This window comes from Pleurodeles waltl, chromosome 1_2 (genome assembly GCF_031143425.1).
Source record: "Pleurodeles waltl isolate 20211129_DDA chromosome 1_2, aPleWal1.hap1.20221129, whole genome shotgun sequence".
Classification (NCBI taxonomy): domain Eukaryota; kingdom Metazoa; phylum Chordata; class Amphibia; order Caudata; family Salamandridae; genus Pleurodeles; species Pleurodeles waltl.
The window spans coordinates 1,126,291,918-1,126,305,722 of record NC_090437.1 but is presented as its reverse complement, the minus strand read 5'-3'; positions in this window follow the sequence as shown (position 1 = coordinate 1,126,305,722).

Sequence of the window (13,805 nt, the reverse complement as noted above, 5' to 3'; positions counted from 1 at the left end):
TGAGTTCCTCCCTGACCCCAAATACTGTTCCTCCTGCAGCCGCTGGGTCTCCTGAAACTTGGCCAGTACCGTTGCCATCATCTCCTGGGAATGGTGGTAGGCTCCCATGATGTTGGAGAGGGCCTCGTGGAGAGTGGGTTCCCTGGGCCTGTCCTCCCCCTGTTGCACAGCAGCCCTCCCAGTTCCTCTGTGTTCCTGGGTATCTGTCCCCTGAACCATGTGCCCACTACCACTGCCCCCAGGTCCCTGGTGTTGTTGGGGTGGTGGGCTATCCTGGGTTCCCTGTAGTGGTGGACACACTGCTGCTTGACGTGTCCTGGGGACAGAGGTATGGGGCTGCTGGGTGGATGCTGTGCTGGTGTTTCCAGAGGAGGCAAGCTCTGTGGTGGCCTGTGCCAGTGTGAGTGTAACCGACTGTACCGAGGTCCCAGATATGCCGGGCTGGTCATCTAGATCCAGTTGGGCAGAGCTGCTGTCATCACTATGGGCCTCTTCTGTGGGTAGAGTGGACATGTCTGGACCCTCCTGTGACGTTGGGTAGGGGTCCTGCAGGGGTGTAAAGACATGATTATTGCATCTGTATGTGCCATGGTGTACAATGTGTGGGTGACCGTGTACCCCAGTGCTTGCATTCCTGTGTAGGACCTTGTGTGATGATGGTTTAGTGGGGTGTATGGGTATGTGCAGTGGCCATGCATTGGTGATGGGTGTCTATGGATTAGTGTGGCATGCAGGGCTTGGTATTGGGATGGGTGGTTTGTGATATTGGGACATGTGTGAGGAGTAGGAGTGATGGGGATGAGGACGAGGGTGGGAGTATGTTATGGCATGCAGGTAGGGTGGGGGATGTAGTAGTAAAGATTTGACTTACCAGAGTCCATTCCTCCAGCTACTCCTGAGAGACCCTCAGGATGCAGAATAGCCAAGACCTGCTCCTCCCATGTTGTTAGTTGTGGGGGAGGAGGTGGGGATCTGCCGCCAGTCCTCTGAACCGCAATGTGGTGTCTTGAGACCACGGAACGCACCTTCCCCCGTAGGTCGTTCCACCTCTTCCTGATGTCATACCTATTTCTTGGGTGCTGTCCCACTGCGTTGACCCTGTCCACGATTCTTCGCCATAGCTCCATCTTCCTAGCTGTGGAGGTGTGCTGCACCTGTGATCCGAATAGCTTTGGCTCTACCCGGATGATTTCCTCCACGATGACCCTGAGCTCCTCCTCAGAGAACCTGGGGTGTCTTTGCCGTGCCATTGGGTGGTGTGGGTGATGTGTGGGGTGGTGTGTGTTGTGATGTGTAGGGTGATTTTAGAGGTGTGTTGTGTGAGGTTCATGGATAGTATGTGGGTGATGGTGTTGAGTGCCTGTGGATGCTCGATTTTAGATGGCAGTGTCTCTCTGTGGCCTTCAGTCGCAATTGTGGTCATAAGGGTTTGTAGGTGATGTGGGTGTGTGTTTTATATTGTATTGGGTGTGTGGGAGTAGTGTGTGTATGTGTATCAGGTGTGTGTATTTTGAATTGTCCAATGTGGATGTGTTTTGTGCATGTGTGTGTATTTTGAGCGTGGCGGTGTGTACCGCCAATGGAATACCGCGGTTGAAAGACCGCCGTGTGGATTCGTGGGTCGTGATAGTGTGGGCGTATTCGTGTTGGCGTGACGGTGGATGATTTGTTATTGCCAGTTTATCACTGACCTTTGGTGTGGCGGACTTGTGTGGGTGTCTAGATTTTGGCGGATTCTGGCCTTTCGGTCATAATGACTGTGGCGGAATTCCGCGGCGGTGTGTTGGCGGTCTTCTGCACGGCGGTATGCGGCTTTTACTGCCAATGTTGTAATGACCCCCAAAGTCTCTTCAAGAGTAAGGATAAGTAACAGCATCAAAGTGGCTGGGAGGACGGCTAGGAATGGCTGATTTCTCCTTGTGTCACGCCGTTATATTAAACTTGTCGAACAAGTCTCTAATTTCCAATTGGGCAATATTTGGTGCATCGTTATCTCTGTCCAATAATCCGTCGCTCTCCTTACTAGAATTTTCACCTAACACAGTTCTCATGTAGTTGATTGGTTCCTGTGATTGACGTCTTCATCGGGTGGAATGTCAGGTAAGAAAGGTTACACTTGTCGCTCCAGTCAGTAGTTCCATTGTCTTCTCCTATTCCAGGTGACCTTGCACCTGTTGCGAATTACACTGTTGCATTCGGCAAGAATGTCTCCTTGACAAGTCGGGTCCCATGAGAAAGAATTTACTACAGCTACACACATCTCTCTAGCTTCTGGAAAAACACAGTTAGTATGAGAACAAGCAGCTAGGCCCGAACCGTTGCTAACTAAGGCCTAGTGAGTAATTTAGCAAAACCTTAATACATAACTCTTAGTGCTAATACAAAATCATACATGAGTACATCATTAATTCATTCTTAGTCAGTTTCAGTTGTCATCATATACCTTGGTGGCCACACCCCGTGGGCACATTTCAAGCGCGTGCATTCCATTTATGCGGTTTCATTAGACATTACATTGCAAGCTTTTCATGTTAATATTGATTATAAAAGTCACACTCCAGCAATCCCTCCTCTGATGACTCTTGTCATCACACAAACCTTCCTTCACAATTCATTCATCTTCTAAGTTCTTTCATCTCAATTTCTTCCCCCACCCTTGCCTTTCAATATTTTGCTCTGAACATTTTCTCCCTTTTCTTTTCTTCCCTTCTTGTATTATGTTTTGCCAATTTTGCTCTAATTCTTTTACTAATTTTGCATGATAACCATAATCCAAATAACAAAGCCAAAACAATCAATATTCCCTGTATTATTTTGCCAATATCCCATGCCAAATATAACTAAACCAACTCCCCACGTTAGCAAGTCCCTTTCCAACCCTTTCCCAAACGCCTGGTTCTTTCAGTTCCTTCAAATCAGTACAATCTCTTGTTAGGTTAGTAAGCATACTTCTAATCTCATTACAATTGTCAGGTATGTAGGCACAGCTGTGAAGCTCATTAAGCATCTTACAGACTCTGCCATTTTTCGCTAAAAGAATGTCTAAAGCAAGCCTGTTTTGAAGAGGCATAGCCCTCTCCGCAGCCAGTTCAGTATCCATCAGGAGTATAGCTCCTGTAAAATTTGTCAGCATGTTATCCACAATAGTAGACAGCTTTCGAATCTTTATGGAGTTCAAGATAACTCCCACTGAAGGAATTATTGCTCCAAATATGTCTCCTACTACACCAGAAGCAGTCTCCCTCCCTTTTCTAGTATGATGTAATTCAGACAATTTTGGAAACTTTTTCAAATCCTCTAACTGATATATCTTTGGGAAAACTATCCCCAAATAACATGTCCCATACCATCCCTTTGGAAGATGGTAATAAGCATTAAGTCCACATATATAATAGATTCCAGGGAGCGCTGGATCCTGTCCATTTAACATGAACGTCCACTTACTCTGAAACAAAAACACACGCTTACATTCACTCGTTCCCACCATCACATTATCATAATATGACTTAGGTCGTGTTACGCAAAGTTTCCCACGTGTAGTGCATCTAAAGCTAATTTCCCTTGTTCCCTAACTGCACTATAGCTCTCACTACTAATAAAAGAACACTGTTGCAATCCCTTCTCTAGCTTCCCCTTTAGAGCCCTTCTCCTATCGTCCGTGTGATCTAAAAAGCTTTTCTCTACAGGTGTAAGCAAACATTTCAGGTTATTGCGTTGTGCATAAGAGGTACTAATTGCTAACGTCGCTTCAAAGAACCCTTTAACTAATTTTATGGCATAGTATTTCGCTACACTATTCAGATCCTCTATCATAGGCACATTAGAAAACACAAGATCATGATTAGAGTAAAAGTACTGTATCTCTTCCTGGTTATAGTATCGGGGTAGTAACAGACTACAGCTTGTCCCGTAGGTCAAAGGTAAACTATGGTAGGTGACTCCCTCTTGTACTGAAACAGGAATTTGTGTACACACATAACAATTTTTCTCATCCATAGTGTCAACATACTCACTCAGCAAGCAATAGAAAACATTAGTAGATAGTTTCCCTTTCGTGATAGTTCCCTCATGCAAATATCTTGTATCTTGCTCAAACCTCTCCCAACTGTTAGTGAAGCAGTGGTCTCAGGAATTTTAGCATTGTTAGTTTCATCATTATCTATCAAAGGCTTGCCCACAATCAGAACTATAATGAATATCACACACACACAATACCCAGAACATCACCCAAACATTTACATCGCCTACTTCCCCTGTCATCATCTCTAGTGCTAGACATGATCTGTAAAGAATCAGAAAGCTAAGTGCTAAAAGTGTAAACAACCAACTGAGGATGGTTTAATGTTTTTTTTTCTCTTTTTTTTCTTTTCTTCAGCAAGTTAAAACAAATGAAAGTCTTTCTGCAGCAATTATTTACAGCTTCCACATTCACTCCAAGGATCTTTGTCAATTCCAGTTAGCAGCTGGTCAACATTAGTTCTCAAAAGTCAATTCAGGTTAACAACGCCTCATTCGATAACTTATCAGTCTCTTTTCTCAGCTTTCTTTTAGATCAATTTCACCTTAACACAGTCTCTTTTCTTTCTGGCCAAACTCAGGTACCATAGTATTGACCTGGGACTTCTCGATCAAAGCAGAACGCCAAGAATTCTTGTTGCCACTCAGCTGATGTTGCATAAGCCCATTCAGGACCCGCGTATCTTCTGTTTGCTACTCTCTTTCTTTTCAATTTACTCTCGCCCTGTAATTCTCCTTCACTGAGATCTTCTTTCCTTGTAGTATCAACTTCTTCCTCTATAGTTTCGTCAACAACCACCTTTCCTTTTGTCACTTGCGATTCTGGCCACTTATCTCCTTTCAGTGTCTCCTTGGTCTTTGATCTTTCTTGTGGCAGCTCGTGGCCCTCCTCTGACTCTATGGTGTTCTCTCTTGATGGACCTGCAATTTTCTCAGGAGGAGCCTGGACACTCTGACTTTCTTCCGGCTCAACTCCTTCGCTTTCTGGGTCTGTCAGGGGCTCTACTTCAAACCCATATCCGTCTGCTTCTGGGAGAACCTCTCTTTGGGTCGGTCCTCCTGGTGCCTCAGTTGAGATAGGCTCGCTATTACCCCTCTGGGACTCGTCTCTTACTGAAGTGACCAAGCCATCCTCAACGGGCTCTCCTTCGGTCTCAGTTCCCCTTTTATTACTCTCCGGCCCTGAGACTTCCTTTTCTGTAGCTGTTATTTTCGACAATTCAATTTCTTCATCAGTTGGGCACGTCACCTTTTTCGTGTGACTGGCATGACTCCAGTTTGGAATTCTCGCACACTTCACAGCAGTAGTAGTCGTTAGTATTACTTGATATGGCCCCTTCCAACGTGGCTCCAAACACGACTTCCTCACATGTTTCGTAATGACAACCCAGTCACCGGATTTCAGATTGTGACCTGGATCATTTATCGGTGGCAGTGTGGTAGCTTCCACCTGGTGAGAGAAAGAGCGGACCACGTCAGCCAGACCCTTGCAGTAGTCCAACACCATATCATCCGTGATATTCACAAGAGCATTTGCAGGCACTGCGGGCAGTCTCATAGCTCGGCCCATGAGAATTTCATGAGGAGACAGTCCTGTTTTCTTGTTGGGTGTATTTCTCATTGACATTAGCACTAAGGGCAATGCATCAGGCCACTTCAAATTTGTAGCTGCACACATCTTTGCTATTCTCAACTTCAGGGTACCATTCATCTGCTCACTAGACCTGAGGCTTCAGGGCGGTAACTACAATGAAACTTTTGCTCAATGTTCAATGTTGCACACAAGAGCTTAACCACCTCATTGTTGAAGTGACTTCCTCTGTCTGATTCTAAAGAGATCGGAACCCCGAAACATGGAATCAATTCCCTAAGAAGCAGCTTCGCTACTGTGAGACTGTCATTTCTGCGTGTAGGGTAAGCTTCAATCCAATGACTAAAGATACACACAATCACAAACACGTATCTCAGACCTCCACACACAGGCATCTCAATAAAATCCAATTGCATTCTGCTAAATGGACCTCCTGCTCTCCCAATGTGGCTCAAATTCACCACTGTCCCTTTCCCCGCATTTATCTGCTGACAGATGATGCACCAGTGACAAATCACTTCTGCGGCTTGTCTGAACTTCGGGTTAAACCAGTCAATTTTGAACAACCTGATTATGGCATCTCTCCCAATATGTGCTTGCCCATTGTAAAACCTTGCAATTTGTGACAGAAGACTGTTTGGCAAAACCATCTTCCCCTCATCTGAAACCCACAAATCATCGGGTCTCTGTACACATTGCATCTTAACCCAAGTGCGTTTCTCATCTCTGCTGGCACGTCCCTGCAACAATTTAAATTCCTCCAACGTGTCACCCACCTTTAATGCATAACCTGTGCATGTCTCATTTTCTGTTTCAGGTAACAATTCCCACTGATCTTTAAACAATATACAGTTCAATGCACAAAACCTGGCGACTTGATCTGCATATCCATTTCCCATTGAAACTAAATCTTGTGACTTCACATGAACACTGCATTTTACCACGGCAATTTCCTGAGGTAACTGAATCGCGTGCAACAACTCCTTAATTCTTTCACCATTTTTCACAGGACAACCAGAAGAGGTCAGGAAACACCTCTGAGACCATAGCTGGCCAAAGTCATGAACAATTCCAAATCCGTATCTGCTGTCGGTATAGATAGTGACTTTCAGTTTGTCAGCGGTATGACATGCCCTGGTAAGAGCGACCAATTCAGCCACTTGAGCAGAGTATGTTCTTTCAAGCCAAGATGCTTCTAAGATACCAGTGATTGTACACACAGCGTATCCGGCTCTCAGTACTCCTACTGAGTCTCTCAAACATGAGCCATCAACAAAGATAATGTATTCATTTTCTTCCAATTGGGTATCTTTAATATCAGGTCTCGGTTTGGTGCACAGTTATGTTACCTCAAGACAATCATGTTCTACATCATCAGCATCCTCAACTTCTGTATTCTCATTTGGGAGCAAAGTTGCCGGGTTCAGCACTGTGCATCTTTTTAAAGTCACATTCGGTGATCCCAATATAATGGTTTCATATTTTGTCAATCTGGCATTGGGCATGTGCTGTGTTTTGGTACGGGTTAACAAAATCTCAACTGAGTGTGGGACCATAACTGTTAAAGGATGTTCCATCACTATGCCTTCACACTGTGTGAGGCTTTGACCAACTGCTGCTACTGCGCACAGACAACCTGGTAAAGCTGCTGCGACTGGTAGCTGCGACAAGTAGCTGAAAAATATGCTACTGGTTGGTTTGCGCCTCCATGGACCTGTGTCAGGACAGACAAAGAACATGCATCACGTTCATGACAAAACAGAACGAAAGGCTTTGTGTAATCAGGCATGCCTAAAGCTGGAGCCCTGAACATGCACTCCCTTAGCTCAATGAACGCCCTCATCTCTTTCTCGGACATAGTTATGGTGTATGGGTCATCCTTAACCTCCTTAACCGTCAGTCTTACCAATGGCTTGGAGATGACTGAAAAGTTCCACTGACGACGGTAGCCCACCATTCCCAGAAACATCATAACGTCTCTCCGTGTTGTTGGGGGACGCATCTGCAATATGGCGGTCACTCTTTCCTTGGATATTTTCGTCGACCTCTTCTCAATTAGATGACCTATAAATTTCACCTCTTTCTGACAATATTGCAGCTTCTCGGGGGACACCTTGTGCCCATTCTTCCCCAAGTGGTTCAGTAAGGCAATGGTATCGTACTTGCAATCATCTCTTATTTTGGATGCAATCAACAAGTCATCAATGTACTGCACTAGAGTCGATTGAAAAGGCAATTCCAATTACTCCAAATCTCTCTTCAGTATCTGATTGAAGATTGAAGGTGATTCCGAAAACCCTTGAGGGATTCGACACCAACTGTAAAACCTTGTCCAAGAATTTAAAACTGAAGAGAAATTGGCTGTCCTCATGAAGAGGCACAGAAAAGAATGTTTGGGACAAATCAACGACTGAGAACCATTCTGCATCACATGGAACCTGGAACATGATCACAGCTGGATTTGGCACCACTGGGCAACATTTCACCACCATGTAGTTAATCTTTCTCAAGTCTTGGACAATTCGAATTTTCCCACAAGGCTTTCTCAGTCCCATTATAGGTGAATTACATGGACTGCTCGTCACTTCTTTCAAGACCCCTTGCTTCACAAAGTCTGCAATTATCTGTGTTACCTGTATAAGGACATTGTGCGCCATATGGTACTGTGGTACCTGGGGAAGCACAGCATTTGGCTTTATACTGACCTTAACTGGTTCCACTCATTTTATCAGTCCGACCTCCTTTCCTGTCAAGTCCCACACTTTCTCCTTTACTGTCCCCTGCAAATCCGCTGGCAGATAAGTCACTGTGAACATTGGGAAGAAGCTTATCAGGGGGTACTCCTAATCTGTTGTCTCTGTCTCAGGCTCTGAGATCTGTCCTTCATCCCCTTCATTGTCACTGTTTGTCTGCACCTCAATCCCTTCATTGGAACAGGTGATAGAACACCTCGTCTTGCACAGTAAGTCTCTTCCCAGTAGGGACACGGGACTTGAGGCGCAAACAACAAATCTGTGCAACCCTTGAAAAGTACCGATCTCAACCTGAACCGGATCTGTGATCGGGTTAGTCAAAAGCTGATTTGCTACTCCTAACACCTTTATTGTGCATCCCGAAAGGGGAAATTTCGGAACCTCTGCACTTCTGACTGTAGAGCGCGTAGCTCCTGTGTCAACCAAGAATGAAACCTTGTGACCCATCACTTTCCCTTGCACATAGGGCCCTCTCTGATCTACTTCTAAGGATGGTGCAAGCCTGCACTCCTCGCCATCTGAACTGTCATCCGACCATTCATCGTTTATTCCATTCTCACCACATAAAGAAAACTGTTGTACTGTGTTACTTTGACTCATTCCTTGACCTGCGAGCTGTTGAGGAAGCATCACCTGTTGCTGTCCCATTGGTGCTAAGGGCAACTGCATTTGCTGTCAGGTACCACCGGAATCTGCTGTTGCACTTGCTGCATCTGCACTGGTTGTACACGTGGCATCTGCGCTTGTTGCATGGGTTGAATACCCTGCATCTGAACCATGTTATTCTGGAAGTTCGGATTCGGACCCCTCATTCTTGGTCCTTTAACATTTTGGAACGCATTAACATCATTGCTTTGTTGAACAACACCCTCCTGCACCATCATCGGGCACTCCCGCTTCCAGTGTCCGACGCCCCCACAAGCATGACATGGTAACACCTTCTTCATACCCTGTGCATCATTTTGATCCACTACAGTATTCAAATCTGGGCCATGATTCACAAACCCTCCTCAACCTTTTCCTCTTACTTGCGTCTGAAACATCCCGTTTCCTTGCGGCTGTTGCACCATCTGCTGCAGACCATTTCCCTGCATTCCTGCTTGCGCTGCCTTAATTTGCATCACCATCACTTTCTCCTTCAACTTTCCCTGCTTCAACTCAATTTCGTCACTACAGTATTTTGCATACTGCAACACCTCATCAATCGGCTTCGCTTGCCAACAGATCAAATGATTCTTAATCATCTGGCTAATCTCTGGTCTCAGTCCCTCAAAAAACCTGAACAAAGGTGATTCATGTCTTTTGCCTCTATGACCTCTGTACCACTGTAGTGCTTGAACGTTTTCAACAACCTCTCATAATAGACATGTATCGACTCTAGCTTCCTGTGCCGTTCGATCAATCTTCTGCCAATCAAAATTTTGAGGCAACACCTTCTGCTTCAAAAACTCAATCAACTAATAGTAGTACCTCATTACATCAGGAGACGGTGCTCCTGTCGTTCTGTCCCTTGCCAGTTCCACTGTCTACAAATCAGCTGGAACTATAATCTCAAACAACGTGTTCAAGTCTTCCCAAAGGAACTTCGCAAGCTTCATAAACCTGTCTGTCTGCTGATACCACTCTATCAGCTTCTCCCTCAGCCTAGGGAAGTCATTTGTGAAAGACAAAATGTCACCTCTGGACCATGGTACATGGACAAGAACCCCTCCAGCTGTCTCTCTCATGAGGTACGCTGTTATTGCACCAGTGCCTGGCACTGATTTTGTCTGCTGCTGCTCCGAGCAGTTGCTTTTCTTTTTATCTCTCTTCTTAGCCCATCTGCCTTCCCACTTTTCCAATGCTCCCCAAACTTGTGCGCTCTGCAGTATTTCTTTCAGGTGCGCCTTCATCCCAGTAGACCTCATGTGATCGAAATCCTTTGGCTCAAAATCTAACATGTAAATTCTCTTCAGATGTTTAGTATTGTCTAGGTCTATGCCATATTTATCTGCTAGATTCACCAGCCTCTAGTGTACTTTGTTCACTTCTTTAGTTATCTTTGGGCACAGATACCTCAGCTCTGCTTCAGTGTATGACTCTAGTCTGTTCACTCCCATGCTCCCTTCGACTACCTCAGCTGCTTCCATGCCCAACCTCACAAAATTCAGGTACACCTCTCTTTCCGACCACTCTGCCGTTGCAGGAGTAGTCTGTGGTGAATTTAATTTGTCTAACCATTCATTCAGTTGTTGCGCTGTTAAACCTTGCAAGGAGATATTTCCAGCCTGCATCATTGGTGTTTGCAGCCCATTTGTACTTGAGACCTGCGGAGTCAGCAGTCCCAACCCTGATTGTCTCATGGTATCTGGAGGAACCCCAATTGGACTGAAGTCTAACAGTGATCTAGATCTGTCTATTGTCTGCTCCGCTGGAATTATTCCTTGAGGGCTTCCTGTGAACCCTCCTCTTGTCACCTCTTGGGTCATGACTCCCTGATCGCATACACCAGGCTTCGGCTGTGCATACAATGGTACTGGTGGACCAACTTTAATGGGTAAGGATATGGCGGCTGGCGACTGCCTGCTCCCCAAACACTGTGGAGCACTAACGCCCATATTTGGATGAATCATCGGTGCTGTAGTTAACTGCGGTCCGCGCCTGAGGCATAATTCGGAACCATCTGTTGCTGTGCTTGTGGCAGTAAAATTGGAGTTGGCTCAATCTGCACTAATTTTGGTTTCGTATACGCCGGGCCTGACGGCACCATCAAACTCGTAGTTGTCTCTAATACTGGAACGTCAGGATAAAGCCTCTCAACTGGCGGTGCTGCAACTGCGTCTGTATCTCTGGAGCAGTAGACACACTGACGCTAATCTGTACCGGAGCTGGTGTTGCTACAGTAGTTACCTGTGCTGCATTTGATGTTCCCTGACTCTGTGTTGAATTTATAAGACCTGCACTAGTACTTGGTCTATTGTCATCTATGGCATATGGCGGTGGTCAGTCATGTAACAACTGATTAAGGAACTCGTCATCATCTGAATCGTCTGCCTGTGCCCAGGAATTTTAGTCTCCTTTTCTTTACTAGACCCTTTCTTCGTCTTACAAGTGGCTTTTCTTCCTTGCGTTCCGACTTCTTGAGTTATTGCCGGAAACATCCTAACTCCATCTATTATCTCCCTTCTCCACATCCTGTGCTCACTACCCCACCTAGCCTCCGCTAGTGTCTTTTCTGCCTTCCTCATTCTCCTCTCAAACTTTTGTTGCCATTGACGTATGGCCATGAGTTCCCAAAATGCTAATGCCTCAAACTGTACTGGCCTCAGAGGCGGCTTTTGCTCAGTTAACGCCTTCCGCAAATTCTCTAAGATCATTATGTTGAACGATTCGTTCTCAGGAAATGCCAAAATCCCATCCTTTTCTGTTAATTTGCACCATTGCTTTAGCCAAAGACATGGCGCGACTCCCCTCTCCTCCATTGCAGCATAAGCCGGAGTATCCTCTGGCGGTTTAGACTCCCCCACACTCGCGGTAATGTACACATCTCCCATCAAAGCGCTCCTTAGAGCCTTGAAAAACTTAATTTTGTGTCTTTTATTTTGTTAACAATCGAATCAGGAAGTGACTTTAATTCCCAGAACTCTCTTCGCCTACCTTCTCAACCAATTGCCTCTCACGGACGGCTGCCAATAGCGTGCGCGACCCTTCTCACTAACCGACCTATCCCAGCGCGGCTCCAATGATGTCACACTCACAGACTGTGGCTGACAAAGTCTTGTGGCTTGTCCTCCTCACTCTCTATCCACACAAAACTAATCTAATATATTGCGAGCACTAACAAAACTCAAATTTGCTGGTTTACTACAGGAAGGGTACCACAATCGCTTCAGAACTTTACAGAGATTTCACTTTAAGCCTCGGCCGCTACTCTCCCCTTCTCGGCTCCCGATTTCGCAAGCAAAATTTGACCCGCAAATTTTACTCTCGACTTGTCAATGGTTCGTCCTAGTGCACTTTAGAAGTCCCCAAATCTCCACTGAAGTTTCCATTCACTCACTTTGACTCAAACTCGACTCGTCAACCACGCCCGATTGACCTATTAAACCGCACAAATTACAACATAACCCATCAATATACTCTTAGACCACGCAGGGTCCGTACATCACCAACAACCAAATATGTGACAGAACAACTAGGTCCTAAACAACTATAGCCTAAACCACTACTGATAAACAACTAAAAAGTCTCTACAACTAAGTACTGAACAACTACTGTCTAAACAACAATTGTGCCTGAATAACAATTGCCTGAACAACTAATATATATATATATATATATATATATTCTAAACAACTAATAAACCATAAAAAAACAAAAAGAAAACCTTACCTTAAAATTAGTTGTTCAGGCAATTGTTATTCAGGCACAACTGTTGTTTAGACAGTAGTTGTTCAGTACTTAGTTGTAGAGACTTTTTAGTTGTTTAGCAGTAGTGGTTCAGGCAAGTAGTGGTTTCGACCTAGTTGTTCAGGATGTTTCCCCCAACGACCACGCGGACAATTTTTTTGAGCACAAAGCGCCACACTCACATGAAGTTCGCAGACTTCCCTACTCTCATACTGCGGAGTACGCAAACTCCTACTAAAACATCACCTGGCCTAAAGTTCTCACAAACCTCACAATTCACCTGCGATATGCATAAACTGTGCAAGCGCAAAACCCTACGTTACTCACACTATCACTAGAACGCCGAGAACATACCCACCAGCAAGCTCCGAGATTCCGGGAAAGTCATTCGGGACTTAGGGGCACATCATCTCTCCAATCTGCATTATTTAAAAAACAATTTTCAAACAGTGGTCCCTCGTCCTAGGGCCCCAAAGGGCCTAAACCATCCTCTGCTACCAGAACTGTTAACACGTCCCAGCTTTGATAATTTTTCTTACCAGGGGACTCGTTTTAGGCAATGAACCTTTTGACCCTGATTGGAGACTCCTCAGGACGAGATATCTATTTAACATCCCAACTGATAGATCAATAATCAAATCAATATTCACAATAACTAATCAATGACACTAATCATTCACATTTAAGAAGAATAGAACACACCATGACTTTTCGGCCATTAAATAACCACACAAATCTAGTAAGATTATGGATATTTATTCCCTCTTAGTTACAACCTACTAGCATATTCATTAGTCTCAATACCAAAAAGCACATCAACAAAACTACAATATGGCAACTGGAATACGACTTTATCAATGCAAAGATCATGAACATTAGAACAAAACACGAAGTCAACATGAAGCAAACTTTAGCAGAGTGTCCCTAGTATATTATTCAACAAAGCAAAGATTCAGTCATTTCTTTATTTGCACCCGATTTAGTGAATTCCTTAACTATCCTCTAATTAGCATCAGCATGTTGGGCTTCATGCAAAACAACTTAGTAACATGAAT